We start from the raw sequence: 24,086 nt of genomic DNA, 5'->3' as shown, positions 1-24,086 counted from the left end.
CTGTGCTGCCATTGGCCAATCCATATATGGGTACAATTCACTTTTTCCTTCTGCAGATACCTGAGTGCCTTCCAAGGGCCAGGTCTACTCTAGGGTGGGGGGACTACAAGAAACAAAATGGTCACAACTTCCTGCCCTTATGGGCCTTATGTTCCAGGGAGCTGGGCTGGCTTAATAGCCAGCAAAGTATACCAAAGCTTGGCCCTTCCTTTATTTGACTGTGGTTCTTCATTCTTTTTTAAAAATAAATGCCTGATTCTGTTTCTTGCTATTTCTTCCCAGTGATATGCTCTGGGGATAGAACCATATTAGTACACAGAGACATGGATTTACTTTGTTGGTTTCTGTTCCACGGAATTCCTCAGTGTAGCTACTCTGTGGTTTATTTAATCACCCCCTTGTTATGTGACGATCACTAGAATATGAACCCCACATGGGCAGGGACTTGGGACTGTTTTGTTCATGGTTCTATCCACAGAGCCTGGCATAGTGCTTGGCACATAGTAGGCACTCAACAAATGATAATTAGGTGAAAGAATACATTTGGGTTGTTTCCAATGCTTTGATATCAAACAATGTCAGTGACCATCTGCATAAGCCTCCCAGGGCACGAGACCATGTCTCTACGATAGACAATAGCAACAGTGTGCATTTGTCAGGCCCGGGTGTCTGGGTATCTATTTTTAACTTCTTATTTGGAAATGACTATAGATTCACAGGAGGTTACAAGGAAATGTGCAGGGAAGACCCAGGCACCCTTCCCCCAGCCTCCCACAAAGTCAGCATCTTGTATAAACCAAGTATAATATCAAAACTAAGAAATGAAAAAAAAACTAAGAAATGGGCATTGGTACAATATTGCCACAGACCTTATTCAGATTTTACCAGTTATACAGGCACATGTATGTGTGTGTGCATATGTAACTCTCTGCAATTTCACAACATGTACTTTTGCATAAACACCCTCCCCAAGATACCTAACTGTCCCTACTCCTTTTTATGGCTAGGTGTCCCTCTCCTCATCCCTAACCCCTGGCAACCACAAACCATTCTCCGTCCCTATGTCATTTCACTAACGTTACCCAAATGGAATCATGCAGTTTGTACACTTTGGGGATTGGCCTTTTTCACCCCTTCAGGTTCATCCAGCTGGTTGAAGGTATCAACAGTTCATTCTTTTTTACTGCTAAGTACCATTCCACGAGATGGTCATACCACTGTGTATGTAACCCTCACCTGCATTTCTAATTCTAACAGATACTGCAGGATTGTTCCCTCAGTGGGCCATGGCATGGGAGCTCTGCTTAGCACTGTCTATGGCACCTATTTCCCCCATGTTCTCACTAATAATTCAGAACATCAAACATTTTCCTCCCAGTCTCAAGAATGAAAATTGACCTCTTCTTGTTTAAGGGGGCATACATTTTCCTGATTGCACAGATATGACTCTTGGACAGTGAGGGAATCCTGGGTGCCAGGAAGACTTTAGGAGGGAGGGTCACCCTCTGTGACAGCCCTGGAGGCCAACCTTGGTGCTGATGGTTGTGTAAATTGAGGGCATTGAGGGCCCCAGTTAAAAGTCTGCCTGGATGAAAACCATTTCCAGTGTGTCTTTACCATCCTGAGATGCCATCATATTTCCCCACTCCGTGAATTTGGGGTGACCTCGTGACTTGATTTGGCCAACAGAATGAGCCAAGAGACACTGTGCCAATTCTGGGCTTTGATTTCAAGAGTCCTTATGTGCTTCTGCTCTCTATCTCTCATAGCCCTAAAATTGCCATTGGAACAAGCCCAGGAGAGCTGCTAAAGGATGAGACACTGCATGGAGGAGGGATAAGCCATTCCTAGGCCAGCTTAGAGTCAGCAGACCGCCAAATATGGGAGAGAGCCCACCAGGAATCAGGAGAGTCACTTATATAACCAGTGGCAGACCACAGATATGGGAGGAAGCCCAGCCAGGACAAGAAGAACCATCCTGATGTCCTATAGATTTTCCAGCCATAGGATGAATTTATTGCTTTAAGGTATCAAGTTTGGGACAGTTTGTTATGTAGTAATAGCTAACTGATACAGCAGTACAAGAGAAAAGTCTCCAGTAAGACAAAGCTCCCCAAGCTCTGTGACAACTGCACAAGATGGATTTGAAGGAGTCTCTGGCAAATTAAGTCTCAGATGTCTATGTTCCGATATACAAAAGCCCCAGACAAGTTCCCCCGCTCAATCCGCGGCCCTCAGCCACCCACTCTGAGTAAGGAACTTTAACAACTTCTGTCAAAGACAGCTCCCGTCTTAACATGGCAGTGGGTGAGAAACCCAAAGTGGCGAAGATGCCTCCTCCCCAGCCTCACCCTCTGAGACGCGGTGTTTGCAGTTAAAAATACTCTTTCCCCTCCTCTCAAACATGGAGACTGTCCAGGGTCAGCCTCCCACACACTTCCACTCAATTTCTGACTCTGGTTATAAAACCTTGTGCCTAAATATAGATTTCAAGGGGATTTCATAGACATGTTCTCAGGCATAATTGCAGTGTTCCTGCAAACTTTGGAGAAATTCAATTTTAGTCTTTGAACACACACTTTTCAAAGCGCTGCCCCCCAGGTATTAAGCATCAGGAAGAGCCGTGATTGATTCCTCTCCCTCTGATTCTCCCACAAGGAGGGCAGGTGTCAGGTGTAGCTCTTCTCAATGCACTTCTGCCTTATTTGGTTTTAACTGTTCACCCATGTGCCCGCCTCAAAACTGCCCAGCCAAGGGTTTACACACCTGCCTAGCTCTTGCCGTCTGCCGGGCCTCTGGTTCCTCCTTGCTCTTCCTTCTATCTTCTGCCCTTCCCTTCCTTTGCTTCCCCAATACAAAGTCAGCCCCAGACATCCCCTCACTCCTTTCTGATCCCATTTGTCATCGCAGCCTCCCTCTTGCACTTCACACAAGTGCAGAGTTTAGAATGAAGGAGGATGCTAGAAATCAACTGGCCCAATCTCCCTGGTTTACGATGAACCCTGGAGAGCCAGGATGATGGGAGGGATAAAGTCAAGGACAAATGTGGAGGTAGTAACCAAGACAGAACTAGAACTCAGACCCCTACACCAAGGGAGTCACCTCTAGCTCTGATTAGTTATCCACCAAGTTCCAAACAATACTGATAATTATAATAGCTCCATTTATTCAATTCTTATTATATGCTAGGTACTGGACATACATTTAATTATCATCATTTTATAGATGGACAAGCTGAAGTATAGAGAAGTGAGGTGTCTTGGCCAAGGTCATAGCTGTTAACTGACAGATCAAAGATCTGAAGTCAGATTTGATGCCAAAGGCTGCAGCTCCTCAAGCCTACCCCAAAGCCTGTAATAAGCACCTCTTCTATTGGGATGCTGGCCTGTATTTTCACTGTACCAAGCCTTTTCTAGGCCCTCCTGTCAGTTTCCAGACTCCCATTCCCATTCTCCCCACTGCCTGCTGGTCGTCAGTGGGCCCTCTTTGACCATCATGGCCTTTTTGCAAAAGGAGCCAGCTTTTCAGAACAGATTTGCTTTCTCAGATAAAGTCCACCACTTCTGATTCTGCCATGCTGGGCAAGCAACCTCATCCTCTGAGACTTAGCTGCCCCACCTACAAAATGGAGAGACAATAAACCACCTCACAGAGGCACAGGAAAGATATGACAAAATAAATCCAAGTATGATGACCCGCACACAGTAGGTCCTCAAGAAGGAGTCCCCTTCATTCAAGGAAGATTCCTTAATTGAAGGAAGATGCGTATTGAAGTTTATGCCTTCACTGCCTTAAATCCACCATATTCACATCCACTCTTTGTGTACCCAAGTGTCTTTCTCCACTACCCACCTCTGTCTTTCATGGTACCTGGTCCCTAATGGGCCTCATCCTACTTCTCTAGGCACCTATGGAGGCAATCACCTCCCATGGTATGTCCACTCTGTGCCAGAGTCAAGGCCCTAATTCCATATCTTTTCCAGGTTCACGTGTCTTCTCCACAACTACACTATAATATGTTTGAGGGCAAAGCTATTCTCCAAAATACCAAACCAACAAATTGACAAAGTATTGGCATTGCTGGTGCACATAGAATCCTAAAATCTTGGGTTTGATAGAGTCTTCAGAAACATCTACTGATTTATTTCACCCATTCATTCATTCATTCAACCAATATCTTCTTCAATATCTAACATGTTCTAAGCCCTGTGCTAGCCTGCAAAGGTCCCAGGAAGGGATAAACCTCTATCCCCTGTCCTCTCACAGCTTCCAGCCTAGTGAGGAGCCAGGAGAATGAGCACACAGTTGAGCAGACTCTGTGGGCTGTCTCCCCAGTGGATATTCCCTCCTCCTTCCTAGCTGACAGAGCCCTGACTACCCCTCAACTGACAGCTTCAGAGCTAAGTTCTGGCCCTTTTAAGCTTTTGGTTCCATTCCCTTGGCTGTGACTAGTTTAGGCATGGTCATGTGACCCAATTCCAGACAAGGAGACATAAGAGGAAATCAGTAGGGGACTTCCGGGAAAGAATTCCTACGTGATAAAAGAAGCACAGAGATGCCCTCTGTCTCTTTTGTCTCCCAGGCACTGTGACATCTTCAGGGAATGCTCCAGACATGGGAGCTCTTCCTGGTAGATGATGAGAAAGACAGACCATAGGCTTCTTTGGCATGGATGAGCCCTCGAATTACCCATCTGCAGAGCTTTTGATTATGTGAGATAAGAAAGGGTCTTACTATTTGCCAGTTGAGTCAAGAAATCCAATTCATTGAAACCAAAAGCCAACTCCCTGGTTCAGCAGTTAATACACAATAGTTAATGTTCTGGGGTGGGGTGGGTGGGGCGCCCTGAGGAAAAGTTTCACAAAGAAGTCATATTTGACCAGTCTTCCTTTTCAAGAATGATAAAGAGTTGGCCAGTCAGACAAGTTGGCATCTGCAAAGTCTGGAAGCAGGAGCTAGCCCAGGATGTATGCAAAGGAAAGGTCTGGAGCCCACATACTATAAATGAAGACAACAGCTACTTTTGCCATATCCTCTCCAGGCCTCACTTTGCTCCTCTGTAAAATGGGACAGACACCTTCCTCACAAAGTGATGGTGAGGCTTGAATGGGACTGTGCACATGAAAGTGCTTGTAATTGCCTGGCCCTACCTAAATCATAGCTGTCATCTGCATTTGACCTTTGCCTGGGGGATGGCTCATGGAAAGTTGTCCACTCCCTCTAAATTTCCAGCCTGGCTACAATCTCCCTTTCATCTCTTCCTTCGACCTTTTGCAGGCTACCCTTAAGTTAAAAATGTTTTCTCTATTTCTCCATATCACAGTTCTCTTTTTTCATTCCAAACAGTTGCACCTAATTCAGGGACTCCATTTAGGAATTCATCCTCAGGAGATGCCTGGATGCAGGCCCAAGGGTCCACACACCAGAATATTCATCATAGTGTTGCCTATAATAGCAAAATTCTGGACACAGCCTGAGTGCCCATCAGGAAGAGATCCATTAAATAAATTAGGACAGAGCCACTTATAAAAGATGAAGGAGAGTTATATTTATTGATATTTAAGATGTCCATATTCTATTATTGAGTGAAAGATAGGTATAAAAAAACCCATCTATTTATTTATCAATCATGGGAAATGTCTGGAAAGACATTTGACAAAATGTTAGTGGAGACTAGCTCTTTTAAATGGAATTCTATTTATGTTTTTCTTTCTTTATGCTTTTCAATATCACTTGCATTTTCTATAATCATTATGTAACATGTCTATAATCCATGGCTAAAAGCTATTTCTTTTTATTTTGAAAGGAAAAAATATAGAGAGAATTGAAACTAAGATCCACCTTCTTTGGGTATTATCACATAAAGTCATGTATGACAGGATTGGAGAGTTTCCACTAGTTCTGTTAACCTGGAACCCTCTCCGTGGCACCTTTGCTTGGACATTTTCTGGTGTGGTGAGCTTACTAAGGCTACTACTTAGCCTACTTATGCCAGGCTAAGCTCTAATCACTAGAGAGTTCTCTCATACTGAACAAGAATCTCAATCTTAGTCCTAATACTGCCTTCTGTGCCTCATAGAAGAGCTCAATGCTTCCTTCTCCTCCCATGCACTTGTCATTTACTCCACTCCAACCACTCATCAAGTGACATGATTTCCTGGGGGATGCCTCCTTCTAGGCAGAGCATGGGTAAAGACCTGGAGATATGCAAGCACATGGCACATTGCAAGGATGCTGTGAACTTATCAGGAAGAACAAGGGTACATGGAGGGGTACATGGAGGGACAGATAAGGCCAAAGTGAAATTGGAAAGGCCCATAGATGCCATGTTAAAGAGATTGGTCATCACCTCATAGGGCATGGTTATCACCTGTTTTATATTTGTAACACCTTCAAACACTAAAAATTTGGCATCACATTTGAAGGAATTAAAAGACTCAAAAGTCCTTCTAAACAAATAGTGATTACTTCAACTCATTTCCTACCTGCATTAGTCAGAATAGGCCAAGTTATGCTCAGTAACAAATAAGCCCAAAGCACAAATGCTAAAAGCAAGGTCTTCTCACTGATGCTACAATGCCCATTATGGGTTGGCTTGGGGCTCTATATCATTCTTGCTCAGAAATCAGGTTAAGGGAGGCTGCATCTCTATGCTGCCTCAATTGTCAAGAGAGGAAAAGGGGAAAGTGGCCAAGTATGCTGGTTATTATAGCTTCCACCCAGAAATGACACGTAACTTCTCAAAATTCATTGGCCAAAGCAAGACACACAGCTATAACTAATTATCAAAACAGGCAAGGAAGTTTATGTGCTTAGAGAGTAAAGAGCTGGAAATATTTATCACCAATGACTAACAAAATAACTACATTAAAAAGAAGAGGGAGCAGAGAAAGAGTGGGGGGGGATGAAGAGGGCAAAGGAGGGAGACATTTAGGATCCAGGTTCTTTGCTAAACATGCTACAAATCTTAATTCTTTTTTAAAATTTTTAAAAAAGATTTTATTTATTTATTCATGAGAGACACACAGAGAGAGGCAGTGACATAGGCAGAAGGAGAAGCAGGCTCCCTACAGGGAGTCTGATGCAGGACTCAATCCCAGGCACCTAGGGTCACAACCTGAGCCAAAAGCAGATGCCCAACACTGAGCTACTCGGGTGCTCTTACAAATCTTAATTCTTAAAACAATCCTATGCACTACTTTTATCTTCTTTCTTTTACTGCTGGGGGAACTGAGGCACAGAGAAATTAAGTCACTTGCTCAAAGTCACATAGCTAGTAAGAGGTCTGTCCAGAATTTGTTCCTAGGCACTCTTAATCATCATTACATTACTGAACAAACAGTCAACTGTGAACCTGTGCCAATAAAAACATTCAGTTATTTCAGAATTCAGTTGGTTGCCCTTTGCACGGATTTGCTGAGAACTTTCCTGGCCTCATGTTCTTATCTACTCCTGATGGCAACATTTGGGAGATTCCATTCAACATGGCATCTCTGTCCAATCCCAGTTCATTGCACATTGTACCTCTTATATCCCACCTACATGTTGGACCCTCTTTATGTCTCCACCCCTCACAACCCACCCAGCACCACGTTATGACTACTCGATGTTCACCTCAACAGTTCATTTCTTCAAACAGCATCAGAAGCATATTTTTTAAGTTGCTCACATACTGACAGCCCACCTGTGAGTTTGGGTGGACTGTAATCACTGTTTGGGCAAAGTGCCCTCACCAGGCTTTTGTTGTTGCTGTCAGGTGGGGGTGGTGGTGGTAGTTGCGGTGCTGGTGACTAGTTGTGTTGTGTAAGAAATCCATTCATCCAAGACACACTTATTAACCATCTAATATGGGTCCAAGGAATGTAGTTCCAGTTGGGCAACAGACACTTTGGGCACTGGCCCTCTCCCCCTCATGCTATCCCCTACCAGGGCATAACAGATCTCTGCTCTCCAACATCCTGGCCCCATGAAAGCAGAAAGGATCCATTAGCAACATCTTCATGCCAGCAGGTTTCCTGCTACCCAGTGGGCACCATGCAGTGAGGCCAGCTTGGAACTAGAAGCATGGGGGAGAGGCAGAACTAGAAACATGGGGGCTGAGTTTGAGATGTGGCTTCACCAATGAGTAGCTACCTTATGGGGAAAGGAAGCTGATATTTATTGAGCCATATTATAGGTTTTCTGTGAATGAAGATGAAGAGACAGAGAGGTGAAAAGTGCTTTATAAATGACTAGACGATCATGGTAGTGATCGCTGCCATGAAGAAAGTGCCTACTGCATGCTAGGCACTGTTCCAAGAACTTTGCTGATCTTAATTCTCATCATTTTTCACAAAAGTACTCATGAGGTAGGACTCTTAGTATCTTGTATTGCATATGACGAAATAGAGGTTGTTGAAGCCACTCACCCAAGATCGTACAGACGCAATGACAAAGTGATGGCACCAGGACTATGAGCTCAGCAGGCTGGCTCACATGGTAGATGCTCTTGTGTACACTTGGACTATTTTCTCTCTAAATGTGGACTGACCAGCTGTTGTTTTCTCTTTTTGATTCTTCAGTACTGGTGTGAACTTTGGGGGAAAGGGGAGAGCATTCTTGCCCAAAATCATGAGCGTTCACTCACTCCTCGGTTCATTGTTGCTATGCATTGAATTATGTCCTCCCAAGAGACATGTTGGGTCCTAACCCGCAGTACCTGCGATTGAGACCTTATTTAGAAATAGGGTCTCTGCAGATGTAATCAACTGTAGATGAGGTCATACTCAATTAGGGTGGGCCCTATTCCAAAATGACTGGTGTCCTTATAAGGGGAGAAATATTTGGAAATAGAGACAGACAGAGGGAAGGCAGCTGTGTAAAGACAGAAGCAGAGATTGGAATGATGTAGCTACAAGCTAAGGAACAACAAAGCTAGGAAGACATGAGGAAGGATTCTTCCCTACAATTTTAGATGGAGTGTGGCCCTGCTGATACCTTGATTTTGGACTACTAGCCTCCAGACCTGAGAGAGACTAAATGTCTGCTTGTTTTAAGCATCCTAGTTTATGGCGATTTGTTATAGCAATCCTAGGAAACTGATACAATCATGTATAGAGCATCTACTATGTTCTAGACATATCGGAAATAGGATATTAAAAGAGACAGGAGGGCAGCCTGAGTGGCTCAGTGGTTTAGCACTGCCTTCAGCCCAGGGCCTGATCCTGGAGACCCAGGATCAAGTCCCACATCAGGCTTCCTGCATGGAGTCTGCTTCTCCCTCTGCATGTGTCTCTGCCTCTCTCTCTCTCTCTCTCCCTCTCTCTCTCTCTCTCTCTCTCTCTCTGTGTGTGTGTGTGTGTGTGTGTGTGTCTCATGAATAAATAAATAAAATCTTAAAAAAAAAGAGACAGGAACTCAGTCTTTAATGTGTTCACAGTCTGGTGGATCTGGCTTATATAGAACTCTAGAGAAAAAAAACAATAACTAAGCAGTGGTCTGAGTAGCAGGGGACATGAATTCTAGGTCTAGTTCAGTCCCCTTAAAATGCTGTGTGACCTTGAAGAAGTCACTTTCCCTCTCTGAGCCTATCTTTTCACTTTTTCTATAAAATCAAGGAGTTGGCCCAGCTACTTCTCAAGGGATAACCTAGCTTTAAAGTTCTTCTATGACCTGCTAGGGTGAGGAAAGGCAGGAAGGAGCAGGAAAAGCATGGGCAGCCTCCCATACTCCTCCCCACCACCCTCTTTATGGAGCTCTGGCACTCTGGGGGACTATTTCTCTGCCCTCAGCATCCCAGGGCCAGCCACCAGACAACTAGGGAGAGCTCTATGCCCCAGAGCCAAGCCTAAACCTGTTTACCCTGCCTTGCCTATTCCATCCCATGGAAACCACAATAAAGTCTCCTCTCTATGTTTTCTTCTTGCCTTCCTTTGCCTGCTGACCAAACTTGGTGCTTCCCTTGTGGCGTGGTGTGGCCCCTCCTCTTGGGAACTATAACAAGCTGTCTTTTCAATGGCTGTTTCTTCTGATAGGCCTCACTATACCTAAATCATAATAAACCTATATTTTAAAAAAGGATGATATCATCTACCTCATGAAGTTTCAAGGTTAAATATGAAAAAACGGTCTCTCTCATACAGCATCAGGCATATGGCAGGGACTTTCAAAATGTTACTTTCCTTTCTCTCTCCCCATCCATATCTTTTCCCCTATGCCTTCTTACTCCCATCTCTCTCTCTCTCTCTCTCTCTCTCTCTCTCTCTCTCTCTCTCTCCCAGGTTTGGCTACATAATCTGTGGGACTTAGTGCAAAATAAAAATGTGGGGTCCCTTGTTCAAAAATTATTAAGAATTTCAATATAGTGACCACAGAGCGTTAAATCAAGTGTGGGGCCCTTCTCAACACAGGACTCGGTGTGACTGCATAGGTCAGGCACCCATGAAACTGGTCTTGTACCTTACTCCCAACCTTCCATCAAGGTCCCTTCTGCTTCTCAAATCTCTTCAGCCTGATTTTCCAATCCAGAATCCCAATACTGACACCCCATTTTTTGTTCTCTACTAATGGATTCAAATTTCTAGATACCATAAAGTTTTAATAATCCCACTTCATTGTGAAGGGAGGAAAAAAGGCCAGTATGAATTAATGAAAGTCTAAGAAATAAGACATTACTAAAGAAATACTGCTTTATTACTCTCCGGTTTATATGGTAACAGAGGCAACATGGAAAAGAAAGAAGAGTGGAGGAAATTGAAGCTTTTTGGATGTGGTTTAACAAATAGAAGAGATTTCACTTATACCTTGTAATAAGCATATTCTTTTTTTGCAAGCGATGCTACCAAAAACCGTCTCTTTTAAGTAGGTTAATATTTCTCTTGTTGACAATCACTTCACTTGCAGAAAACTTTTTAATGCTACAGATGCTGGCAAATTTCTTCTGCGGTGATTCTATATAACAAAATGATTTCCCTGACCTTGCAGGCAATCTATATAGTATAGATCGGGTTATAGAAAATTCTTGTCAAAGGGAAATCCAGTCTAGCAAATTCTCTCTGCTCCCTGCCTCCAGGATAGTCACATCTTCAGAGCAACCTTCTAAGATGCAGAGCTCATCACATGCCATAGTACAACACTCCTGGACTTAGTCTTCACTGGCTGCCGCGGCATTTCAGACCTAACTATTGTCCAGCCACAATTGGATCCAGACCTATTTTGGGGTGTTACCCCCCAAACAGTGCACACACCCCACATCTCCAAGCACTAGCAACCTGGGCCCAGACTGCCCTCCCCCCAGTCCGCACAGTCTGCCAAAATTCTAACTCATGTTTCAAGGTCCAGCTCAAAGGTCCTCTCCTCTGGGAAGCTGCCTCTGATGTTTCCAGGCAAGAATCTGTGCCTCCATCTTCTGCCCCCACGGCACATCTATTACAGCACTGGGGCTCCTGCCTAACAGTTGTCTGTGCACCTCTTTTGGAGGGAGACAGTGTGTCCTTGGGCCCTGGGTCTGGTCTATCTCTGAGAAGGCAGGGCAGCCCAGCAGCTAAGCAGCAGGAGAGGTCCCAGCTCCCATGCTCACCAGCTGCATGCAGATGGAAACACCAGCTTCACAGCACTGTGAGGATTCAATCAGATGATAACCTGAAAGTGCTCAGCACAGAGCCTGGCAAAAAGCAAGCTCAAAAAAATATTAACAGTTCTCCCTGAACACCGGTATATAAACATGAGGTCACAGAATGGCCACACATCCCAGTTTGGCTGGACAGTCCTGATTTATGCCTGTGGTCCTGGAGTTATTATTAATAATGCCCTCTCCCCTTTTCAAAAGTGTTTCAGTTTAGATGACAATTTATATGGCTACCTTTAACAGCTAGCAGCAGGTCTGTTTTATTTACCAGTGAGTCCCTGGCACACAGACAGTGCTTAGTACATATTAAATACTTAATAAAATTTATTAAGTGAAAGAATGTATCTCCCATGCCTAGCAAGTGCCTGGCGCACCTGGTAGGAGCTTCATAACTGCTAGATATAGCAGATTTGTCTGCATTCCCCAGCACCTCTTGACCCAAAGAAGGCAGGAATCAAGGTTTGGTGAGTGAATGAATGAATGAATGAAAGTACTCCCTCCCATCTCCTCTTTTTGCACATCGGTGTGGTGGGGCGGGGGGAGAATGACATCTTGCAGAGGTATGGAGAAGATTGGGTCAGATGGAGGAGATAAGGATGATAGTCTTCCCGTGAGACTGTGCAGGGAGCAGGGGTTGGGAGTGTCTCTTCCTGGGGCTGCAGCAGGTTCCCGTTTTCATTTCCCAACTAGAAACTAGGGATTGATTTCCCCTATGCAAGCAGCAGGAAACCACAACCTGGGTTAGCCTGACTGGTGGGTCTAGTGGGCTGTCGAGGGTGCTGAGACACTTGCCTCCACCAAACATTGCATATAAAGTACAGGTGCTCAGGGTTCCAGCAGGTGCTGCCTACCAGCAGCTGACAGAGCTGCAGAGGAGAAGTCACCTAAATATAAGTGCCAGAAGCAGAAAGAAGAGAATGGGAATTATTTCTGCTCTTCCAGGCTCAGAAAGGAAATTTCACATGTTGGTAGCCAAAAATATTTGGATACAGATCATGCACCAGACATGATGATAAGAACTTCAAGAACATAAACTCAGCCACCAGAACAGCCCTATGAAGTAGCTACTCCCATTTTACACAAGGGAAGTGAGTCAAGAGTGGAGAAATGACTTACCAGAGGTCACACAGCCAGTAAGACACTGTCCCAGAGCTCAAATCCCCTTTAGGGCAGGGGTAGAAACCAAACAGGAGTCTTCTCCATCCCTCCTCAACCCAATATAAGAAAGCTCAGTTCTTATTCCTCCTGGTCTGGCTGTGTGACCTTGGGCCTGGCTCAACCTCTCTGAGCCTCACTTCCCTTTTCCAAGACTAAGGTTCTAGGAGGTTAGGATATACTAGATTTCCAGGACGTCTCCTCCTCCTGAGACCACGGGGCTTCGGGGTGACCAGAGGCTGGGTGACTCCAGGTGTCCAAGAACATACTGATTTACCCCGGGGGGGGGGGGGACCTCCACTCATCCTCTGAAGGAGCCCCTGCAGCTGGGCTGAATAATCAGGCTGCGGATCTGAGAACCCAACTGAGTGTGGGGCTTCAGAGCTCCTGTGTCACCAGGTGGGGTACTGTAGGCGTCTGCTTGGAGAAGGGCTGTAGGAAGGGTGAGGGAAGCCAGGAAAATGCGAGGAGAGAGCTGCAGAGAGCACCTGGTGGAGGGTCCTCCTGCACTTGGGCTCTTAGAAGCTTGGACAGAAAACGCCTTTGCGGAGGGTAGAAGCCCCCAGCCCGGGGTCAACGTCCATAGCTCTGGTCATTTCCCCAGCCTGCAGGAATCTGGGCCCGGAGAAAGGGGGCCCCCAATCCTGGGGGCGGGGGACGCCAAGCGGAGAAGTCAGAGCCAGCTGAGAAGGAGGTAATGGGGGGAGGTTCTAGCGCTCTGGACGCCCCCAGCTCCGGGGCTGTTCTGAGCCCGGAAAGTTTGCGCGCGGCAGGCGCGCGGGGCGCCCCCTCCCAGCACCTGCAGGCGCCGGGTCCGCAGGCGCCCACCCCGGCCCGCCCCGCCCGCCGCCCGGTGCCCGCTCAAGGTCACTGCTGACACGGCGCCTGCCTCGGCGGAGCGAGGGGACCCGGGACGCGCCCCGGCTCACGCTCGGACTCCGGCCCGCCGGGGGCTCCTGGGGTCGAGCGCCGACGGGAAGGAAGCCGGCTGGGAGGGAGCTAGAGACCGAAGGAGGGGGAGGAGGCCCAGAGCCCCGGGCCCGGCCGCCCCTGCCTCACCTGCGCCGGCTCCGCGAGCGAGATGCTGCCGCTGCCGCCGCCGCTGCCGCCGCCGCCGCCACTGGTGCGCGCCCGGCCCGGCCCGGCCCCGCTGCGGCTGCGGCTCCTCTGCCGCGGCTGCCCCGCGCTCGCCTCGCCCCGCGGCCCCGCCGCCTCCCGCCCGCCTCCCTCCCTCCCTCCGCCGCCGCCTCTGCCACCGCTGCACTGCGCTCTGCCCGCCTCCCTCCCCTCCCCGCTCCCTCCTCCCCCGCGCGCTCCCCCCCGCGGCCCTCCCCAAACTCCGCACGGGAAGCGCCCCGCGGGACCCGGAGCGCGGAGCGCGGAGCGCGGAGCCGTCCCTCCTGCACCCGCCTGCACCCGCCTGCACCCGCCTGCACCCGCCTGCACGCGCGCGTGCCGGTCGGCCTTGGCCGGGGGAGGGGTCTGCAGCCTCTCCGGTGGGTGCTGCCTGCAGGTACCTCTACCTGCAGGCAGCCCCTTGCTCTGCCCATCCCCACCGTTAGCTAGACCCTTGGAGGGACCCCTCCCACCCTTTCCCCGGGGGGTCTGGGTGTGCCAAGCCTCCCCTGCGCAACTGAAACCTGTGGTTGGGGTCACAGTTTGGGATGAATTGAGGTATGGATCGGGCATTTGGGGAGACCTAGCTTTCGGGGAGGGGGCTGGCTGGACTAATTCTAGGGAGGCTGGCTGGAGGGGACTCAGACATCCCCACCCACCCCTCCACTCCCCCACCCCCGGCCCAGAAAGGTCTCCCTTAGGGTAGGGGCACCTGTTGGGCCCTAGCCTCCAGCCTGTCTGGCCTAAGGCCTGGAGGAGACCAGGAAGAGGCCCTGCCTGAGGAGAGAGGCAAAAACCTCAGGCACACACAGAAAGCCTCCTCAGAGCAGGCTTCCCCTCCTTGGCTCAGGCCCCAGGTCGCTGAAAAGCCTAGCTCCACCAGGAAGCTTGGCCACCTGACTCCAGCGCCTTGGTCTGCTCCATGCCATCAATTAATCATGCCTGCTTGCTTATTTATTTATTGGCTTTATAAAAAGCCAAATGCACTGCTCACAGGAAGAGAGAAGATGGGCTCCCATGGGGGTAGGGGGCAGGGAGGGCCTGACTGTGGTGACTCCCCCTCCCCAGGCCTCGGTTTGGTGAATGAGGAGGTAAGGCTGGGAAGACCCTGGGCTCTGGATGTCTGCAGCACCTGCTTTCAGGGAATGGCTGGGACATTGCCATCATTCATAGAGCCAAAACTCACCATGGTCTGTGCCTGCAACCCTAGGATGGGCAGAGGATATTCAGTCTTGGGGGCTTAGACACAGAGGAAAGAGAGGGGAACTTGGAGGCCGGTGACCAGAAGGAAATCTGACAGGTGTAAGAGGAGGTATCTCCAGGCTCTTGGCTCAGAGCACTCCATTCTCACTGCTCTCACTTGGCTTGGCAGGCAGCGTCTGTATCTCCTGCCGCAGCCCTGTCCTGTCCCTAGAGTGCCTAGAGGGCATCTCCCCATAGATGTACCCCAAGCCATATCTCCTCCCATCTTCCCTGTCCCAGTTAGTGACACTGCTGTGCCTCCAGATGGTCAGCTCCACGCATCCCCATCACCAAGTCCTCACCTTGGGTCCTCTGCAGTCTCCCTGTAAATTGCTCTCTGGCCTCTGTTGAAGGGTCCTCCTTCAAGCCCCTAGCACCTCTCTTCTGGATTCTCACAGCTGGCATCCTCTCTACCTCCATCCTGCTGCCTCACTAGCCTTCATGGAACCTGACATGGATCATGTCTGCTCCTGTTCTAGAACCTTTCAGAGCTCCCCAGTGCCCTCAGAAGTCCCATAGCCTCAGCCTACCATTTAAGGCCTTTTATGCTCTGTCCTTTTCCCACCTTAGTTCACAATGTCCCTCCTTGACACACACTTAACACTATACCATGTCTATGTCTCTCTTCTGTTTTCTTCCATGAAAATGCCTTTTGCCTTTCTTAGTCTCTGCCCTGTTATGATGTCAAAGCTTGGCATTAGTTGCCATCTCTTTTATGAAACCTTCAGAAACCACCAGACAACTTGAAAAGTCAAAAGGAAAGGGTGTGAAAAGCCATAAAACGTGAGGCAACTCAGTGCAAAAGTGAGTGACACCACTAAAGTCCTAGTGACAAAACTCATCAGCTGTGTGACCTTGGGCTTGTCCTCAACCTCTCTGAGCTTGTTGGTCCATCTGCTAAAAGAGTTATGAATTCCACACTCCTTCAGTTTCAACACTCAACAAATGGTAGCTACAGTTATTCTTGAGCACCTATTGTGTGCCTAGGCTCTGGGATTTCCAAGGATGATCCGGTAGGGATTAGAAGGACAGAGAGGATTGTAGACTCAAATGCCTATAAGGACCAGGCAATACTGATTGAGGTGTGCTGGTTCTGAGGTATGGCTCTCTCTTCTGGAATTTACCAATAAGAAAAAGGAACAATGTACCTGAAGTGACAAATTGCTAACAATGGCTCTGTTTGGGGAAATGGTAAGAAGTGGTGCAGAGCCAGGGTCTTCCCAGCCTTACCTCCTCATCTGCCTATTTACATGGGCAAAGCACGGCTCAGCTCCACTTGACTCTGGCCAAGGAGGGATATGATACCCAGATTGCCAGTATTCTGTTTTTTCAAGAGAAGCTGGACATCTGGATTTTTATGTGAACACTCTTGATCTTTAAATGTCAGCAACTAATTTTTAAAAATTTAAAACTCTGAAAGGACTGAATACAATATAGTTGTGATAGGTTTTTGGCCAGAGGGCTGGCAGTTTATGACCTCTGGGTTAACAGGAAGTAGATCAATGTTATCTATTTACACACAGACACACACTCCCCCCTCTCTTCTCTCTGGCAGAAATGTGCTCATGTCCACCTCAGCGGTACAAAGGGTCACAGCAACGGAGTGGAAGGTGCACCTCCCTGCCACAGACATGATGGGAGGGGTCAGGTAAGGCACAGGGATTAGAACCAGAGGGGAGAACCTGGCTCTGCCCCTCCAGCCCGTGGGACAGGCCATCTGTCCTTCCTGAGTCTCAGTCTTCTAGGGTGGGGACAGGGTGGGGAATTACTCAGATGTGGTAAAGGTTGTGTGAGGTGATGAGCATCTGAGAAGTGAGGACACGGGAGGTTCCAGTGACAACGCAGAAGAGCATCTGCTAGCGAGAGAGTTTCAACAATCTGGACACCCAGGAGAAGTCCCACTCCACTAAAAATAGGGCCCTGACAGACTCTTAAAACTCGAAGACTTCTTGAGAGATGGAACTGGCAGCAAATAAAGAGAGAAATGGCTGCTTCCCTCTGCCGGACGAGGAAGGAGAGATGGGGAGGTGACTGGCACTTAGCAAGCCAGTGAGCACGGCATCTGTGAGCTCCTAACAGGAACAGAAAGAAGCACTGGTACTCTTTGGTCTGTCAGGGAGGCAGGGGCCAGGAATGGCCAAGAGCAAAACTGGGAATGACCCTGTGATCCCAGGGCCCCGTGACAGTCCATCAAAAGGGTTTGATTGGGATGGGATTAAAGCTGACTTTATCATCCAATTCCCCACAGCGACCGTGTCTTACTATTTTAGTCACAAAGTTATGAAATGCATAACGATAATCCTACTAAGCAAAAAAGAGACATCTAAATAAATCGATGAGGGAGATGTTCAGCAGATGGAAGCCACCTTTATTTTTTTTTTATTTGTTTTTATTGAAGTTCGACTTGCCAACATATAGTATAACACCCAGTGCTCATCCCATCAGGTGCCCTTCTCAGTGCTTGTCACCCAGTTACCCCATCCCCCCACCCACCTCCCCTTCCACACCCTTTGTTTGTTTCCCAGAGTTAGGAGTCTCTCATGGTTTGTCTCTCTATTTTTTCCCCACTCCGTTCCGCTCCTTTCCCTTATAGTCCTTTTCACTATTTCTTATATTCCCTGTATGAGTGAAACCATATGATGATTGTCCTTCTCCGATGGACTTACTTTACTCAGCGTAATACCCTCCAGTTCCTCCACATTGAAAAATGGTGGGTATTCGACTCTTCTGATGGCTGAGTAATATTCCATTGTATATATAGACCATATCTTCTTTATCCATTCATCTTTAGATGGCTCCTTCAACAGTTTGGCTATTGTGGATGTTGCTGCTATGCATATTAGGAAGCCACCTTTAAAAACATTCCCGGAGGGCAGCTCAGTGGCTCAGCAGTTTAGCGCCGCCTGCAGCCCAGGATGTGATCCTGGAGACCTGGGATTGAATCCCAAGTCAGGCTCCCTGCATGGAGCCTGCTTCTGTCTCTGTCTCTCTCTCTCTCTCTCTCTCTCTCTCTTTCTCTCTCTGTCTCTCATGAATAAATAAATAAAATCTTTAAAAAAAATAATAAAACATTCCCGGAGCTAGATTTTTACTCACGTACCTGGAAAACTTGTTACCAGAATCTGTTAAGAGATTCCTCGGGGCTGACTCAAGACTCCAGAGTCAGAATCTCCAAGGAGAGGAGGCTGGAAATATGTATTTGATATCCCACCCCATCCTATGATCTAGAAATTTGGGCTGATCCTAAACTAAGCAAACATTTATTGAGCAGAGGACAGAAAGAAATCAGAGCAGGTCCCTCGCATTAAATAAGGACTCTAAATGTAGCCTGGAAAACCCAACTCCCCATCTACAAGGCAGGACAACACACCTGAGGTATGAAGTGCAGTCGGGGAAGATCTAATAGGGATTTCCTCTGGGGGATGTGGGGCAGAGAGGCGACATTCTACCCTATATATTTCAGGCTCGGTTAGAATCTTTTACAATAATAATGCTCCCATGTCTTACTTGTGCTGTTTTAAAACTTAAATAAAAAGGAAAAACCACCAAGAGCCAAGGCAGCCTGGGGGAGGCATAGTGAATTCTCCATGAAGCAAGTGAACAAGACTTCAGCAGTGGTATTTGAGCTGGGGGCTGAAGCAAGAGTGAAAATGGCAGAAATAATAGCCAGACTCGATTAAGTAACTGGTTACTATTTTTGCATTTGGGGTACACTGATTTCACATCCCCAACAGTTCTATAAGGCAGGTGTTTGTTAGCAGATGCTATTGAAGCTCACCCTGCTCTCTCCCTGGCAGGTGCACCCAGCCCCTAGCCCTGTGGGTGTTGGCTTCCCAGGCCTGCACCTTTCTATGGAAGACATCATCCTTGCTGGATGGGAACCACTAGATGGCAACAACCCTTATGGTGCAATCTACCCTTCATGGCTCCCCTAGGGGGATCAGGCTAAAGATGGACTTCTCCCCAGCTCCTTCACCTCCTTCTCCTGCCTCTCTTCTTCCCCTACCTGTTTCCCCTGAGAGTACTCCCTTAATAAATTCAATGAATACGAATGCACATCTCAGACTCTGTTCCTGGAGAGGCAGACCTCAGATCATTTTCTTATCCTCATTTTGCAATGGAGGTGGGGAAGGCCCAGGTCAGCTAAGACACTGACCTGGAGGGAGGAAGAGCCAGGGAGTCTGACTCTTCTCTATGCCCAGAGGATTTCTAGAAGACGATAAGGGAGTAGGAGCAAGAGTGTGAGAGAGACGCAGGAAAGAAGGTGACCGGGATCCCTGGGTGGCGCAGCGGTTTGGTGCCTGCCTTTGGCCCAGGGCACGATCCTGGAGACTCGGGATTGAATCCCACGTCAGGCTCCCGGTGCATGGAGCCTGCTTCTCCCTCTGCCTGTGTCTCTGCCTCTCTCTCTCTCTCACTGTGTGCCTATCATAAATGAATAAAATAAAATTTAAAAAAAAAAAAAGGAAAGAAGGTGACCATGCAGCCCTAGAAGGTCTTGGGTTCCATGCTGAGGGGTCATCCTTTCATGTATTTGCTACATGTCCACATACATGATCCAGGCTTTTGCCTGGTGCACGAGATTCAAAGATGAATGTGTACAAATCCTTTTCCTCCAGAAGGGCTGGCAGGGTGGAAAGGGGGTCAGGAAAGGGGACAGGCCCACATAAACTCAGGTTTGCACCAAACCCAAATGCTCCAGAAAGAAAAACTGGGTGATTTTAGCTGGGCTCTGTAATAAGAAAAGGTAGACACAGAGCCCCTCTTTGAGACAGAGGAGCAACAGAAATAAGGGAAATGTGTTGAACTCTACTTCTCCATGAAAGCAAATGATGCTTGAGCTGAACATTAGACTAGCCTAACGAGAGGGACAAGACTTATTCCTCTGTGGGACTGTCTTTATCAAGATGAAATTGAACAGAGATCAAGGCCTTGTCAGATGTGGATCTGAAAAATGTGACCCCTCAAGTTCATGGGGGATCTCTGTCTGACTTGGAAGGCAAGGGAGTCCTTTGGGATTAAAAGTGACAACGGGTTTAATATATGCCAGAAGAGACTGCCTGGAAAGCTAATACAGTGGGAGGCCAGAAGCCCTGTCTCCTCTAGAACTGCAGAGAATGTTGGTAAGGAGCAGAGAGTTTTCAGGTTCAAGTATGGACTGTGATAAAGCAGAGGGAGTTCTGCAGGAATCAGAGAGTAGAACATGGCCACCCAAGGATCAGGTGACAGCCCCCATGCAGACTCTTCCCTGTAGAGCTGTACTGAGTCCCTTTGTTGGGTGGGAAAGTACACCGAGTATTCCCTGAGACCTCCTTCAGCCTGGATGAAGGACAGGAGCTAAACTTGACCCCAAAGGATAGTTAAGGCTCACAAGAAGTGAGAAGAAGAGCATGTGGGGGAGGAGAGCTGCTGAGCCTGGGGGAGGAAGGAGGAAAGGCTTTTCTCCCAGAAATATGTGGTCTTTAAATGTCATCCTTGGAGAAAATACAGCAACCTTTTGATGGTGAGACTCTGAATGGCATCCAAAAGAGGTGCTGGTAGTGCCCCACTATATTCCCTTAGCAACCACATGCAACTCTTTGGCTGAGAACTTCTGTCTGACTCGGGGAGCTTCAGCCCCCATGTGGGGCAAGCCAGGCCCACTGGACGTTTATAATCCCTGAGAGAAGCCCTCCACAAGTAACTGGTGAGAGTGGGTGTGAGAGTTCTCCAGCCCCGTCACCACTCAAGCAGGATAACTCTGAGCCTCCTGGTCTGGACCAGCACCCAGACAACCTAATGCAAGTCAGCTCCTGTTGCCGCAGTGGTGAGCTGCCTGGTGATACACCTGCATTGGCCACCTTCCCTTCCCTTCACTGATTCACTCCCATCTCACCTACTGTCCTTACTTGGAATCACCTCCCACATGAACTACTTGGGCTTGAATCCTGGTCTCAGTGTCTGTTTGGGGGAACCAAGTCTGGAGAGCTTCCCAGTTAAACTTATGGGCTGTGAAGTCTATCTAGGAGCTCAGGTTCAAGGCCTGGCTATGTGGCCTTTATCTGGGCTAGGTGCTTAATTTCTTCAAGTCTCCATCTCCTCATGTTTAAAATGAGGTGGGGACAATAACTCTATCTCCCTCCCTCATACATTTCTTGTGATCATTCAGTCATTCCACAAATACTCACTGGGCACCTACTATGTACCAGGCACTGAACTAGGCTCTATGGACATAGAAATAGATAAAACTAAATTTCTAAGCTAGTGCAGTTTACATGAATGAGGAACTAGGATACTAAATAAACACATAATATCAGGCAGTGATAAGAAGCCAAGGGAAGAAAGCTGGATAGAGGACACTTGAGGTTATTTTAAATGTTAGTGAATTAAACAAGATAATTCACAAAAGTGTTGAGCATATTGTGTGGCATACATTAAACATTCAATAAACGTTTGCCAGTAAAATCTTCACCATTGTGCTCATCATCATCTCTTACCACCCACTGCTGCTATTTGCTCATTGACTCACTTAAGAAATATTTATGGGTCTCTTCTCAATGCCAGACCCTATACTAGGTTATAGGGATGTTTTAATGGGCAAAACAAACATTATCTTGACTTTCATAGACTCATAGTTTAGTACAGGAGAATAATACTCAGTAATACACAAATTGTTGTATATTCTGAAATAAGTACTCATAAGGGAAAATCAAACATACACAGCACTATGAGAGAAGGGACATGAGAAGGTCTATATGGTCACAAAGGCTTGAGCTGATGAAAGAATGCTTGGGCTAAAGGCTAAAGTAGAGTTAATAATATGTAGGGGTGAGAATAGGGAGGTAGAAAAAGCATGCTCAAAGGTCCTGGGGTAAGTAAGGAAGACCAAAGGGAGAATCAGAAAGGCAGTAAGCAGGAGCAGAGAGAACAAGGAGGATTATGGGCAGAGGCCAGAACATTCCATGCTATTCTTTTTTTTTTTTTTTTAAGATTTTTAATTTATTTATTCATGAGAGAGACAGAGAAAGAGAGGCAGAGACACAGGCAGAGGGAGAAGCAGGCTCCATGCAGGGAGCCCAACGTGGGACTTGATCCCAGGTCTCCAGGATCACACCTTGGGCTGAAGGCAGGCGCTAAACTGCTGAGCCACCGCGGCTGCCCCCATTCCATGTTATTCTACCATTTTATTGAGTGCTAAGCAATGTAGTCTCTATTTTAAGCACTTTATACATTTTATCTCATTAATGATGAGCAACTCTTTGAAGTGAGTGCCTTTATTCTAAATTTTACACCCAAAGAACTTGAGGCTCAGAGAGGCAAGATAGCTTGCCAAAGTTAGTCAATGGTGAAGCTGAGATTTGAACCCAGATCTCTCTGACTTCAGGGCCAAACTAAAATAACAATCTCTATCTTTATCTTAAAAGCAACAGGGAACAATAATTTAAGATGTTGTCAGTTGGGGAAACTGAGTTTCAAAAGGTACGCAGGACCCCTCTGCTATTTCTTGCAATTGTATACAAATCTACGTTATTTCAAAATAAAAAATTAAGTAATTAGAAAAGCAAGAGATATAGGTAAATAGTTATTTAGTATACTTACGGAGTTATTAAGCAAAATGCCTGATGAGAATGGCACTGTGATAAGATCCCATAGGCTTCTCCCTATGTACTAGAAGGGGAAGCAGTGAGGAGGCACTGCAGTAATCCAGAGGAGAGATGACACTGGCTGCGGTCCCGCCTGCAGCAGTGGAGGTAATGGGAAATACAGGGAATTAAGAGATGTTTAGGAGGTTTGTTGTGACTGGCCATGGAGCTAGTTTGGTTGGGAGTGAGGTAGAGAGAAGACAGCAAGGTTGGTGGAAGGCCAGAGAACCAGGCTCCGGGCCCCAATTCTTAGCCCTGAGTCTGGCTTCCCTAGGATCTATAGTGTTGTCACTTCTCTGCATTGTCACAGGTACAATGAGGGGATGAGGCAGTCCAGACAGGTTCAAAGTCCCACCCAAGTTTGAGAAAATGCTACATAATGCTGACCTTTGCACCAGAAGAGAGCACTAGGGCCCAGAAAGACCACCCAGTGCACACCCCACCGCATTATGCCATGCTGTTGTTTTTCCCTATGTCCATCCAGGTGCCCTACTAGAAATGCAGTTCTCTAAGGACAGATGGTAGCCATCTCAGTGCCCCCTGGCACCTGGCACAGGGTCTGGTATAAAGGACTGGTTGCAGAAATGTTTGCCAAATGCTGGGCAGCCCTTAAAGTGGTCTGATATTTAAAAAGAACTGATAGACATGAACTTGCCCAGACTTGCAAAAATATCACTGGGGTCAGTAGGAAAGATTGTGTTTTATTCCCCCCCAGGACAGAATTTTCAGTGCAGAGTAGATATCAAAAGGAAGGCAAAGTGCCCTTCTTGTCCTGTTGACAGAAGAAAGAATAATGGGACTCCAACTCCACTTTCCACAAAGAGAGGGAACCTCCCACTAGACGCGGGGGAGCTGGGCTTCAAGTCCAAAAGAGGAGAGGGTAGGCCAGTCCCTAGGGCCTCTTGAGTGTCCTGGGTTTGAAGAGGAGCACCCAGTGCTGAAAAGACACCAAGTTCACTGCAGAGCCACCAGTCCAGTCCTGAGACATCTGGGAAGATTCTCAAAGAAATGCCAGAAGGCTGAGGGCAGGGAAGTTGTGTCTCAGTTTTCAATCAAGGCAAAATGTGATGTGTGAGAAACCATAGTCCTCTGTACTTGAAGGAGGGAAGAATGTGGGTATTAGTGGCTTGGCCCTTGCCAGGCCCCAACCTAGGCACAGTCATAGAGGATAGAGCCCTGTTCTTTAAGAGCTTGCAGTCTGCTGGGGGTCAGAGGCATAGGGTGCTTTGAGAGCAAAGCATAGGGTGCAATAAGGAAGGTCCTGTTTGTTTAAAGATATCTTGGAAAGCATCATGGAGCAGGTGGATTTAAATTGGATTTATACTATAAAATTTCAATTGTTGAAC

General features: G+C 47.3%; 1 protein-coding gene and 1 long non-coding RNA gene across 25 annotated transcripts in view; one reads left to right on the top strand and one right to left on the bottom strand.

The window, feature by feature from the left end:
- ATP2B2 (ATPase plasma membrane Ca2+ transporting 2) overlaps positions 1 to 24,086 on the bottom strand; it is a 458,951-nt gene that overhangs the window by 360,699 nt on the left and 74,166 nt on the right. For 22 of the 24 annotated variants that reach the window (XM_072720309.1, XM_072720308.1, XM_072720297.1 and 19 more), the window contains exon 1: positions 13,820 to 13,957. The exons of the other annotated variants lie outside the window; for them this stretch is intronic. The gene's annotated coding sequence lies outside the window, so the exon portion shown is untranslated. Of the gene's footprint in view, positions 1 to 13,819; positions 13,958 to 24,086 lie in introns of those variants that run through there. 24 annotated transcript variants of the gene reach the window in all.
- Positions 13,219 to 18,035, top strand: LOC140593904 (uncharacterized). Its single transcript, XR_011994326.1, has 3 exons — positions 13,219 to 13,454; positions 16,674 to 16,766; positions 17,910 to 18,035. It is a non-coding gene; the product is annotated as an uncharacterized lncRNA (long non-coding RNA).

Source organism: Vulpes vulpes, chromosome 9 (assembly GCF_048418805.1).
Source record: "Vulpes vulpes isolate BD-2025 chromosome 9, VulVul3, whole genome shotgun sequence".
Classification (NCBI taxonomy): domain Eukaryota; kingdom Metazoa; phylum Chordata; class Mammalia; order Carnivora; family Canidae; genus Vulpes; species Vulpes vulpes.
The sequence above is the reverse complement of the archived record's forward strand: the minus strand, read 5'-3'. Positions and strand labels throughout refer to the sequence as shown.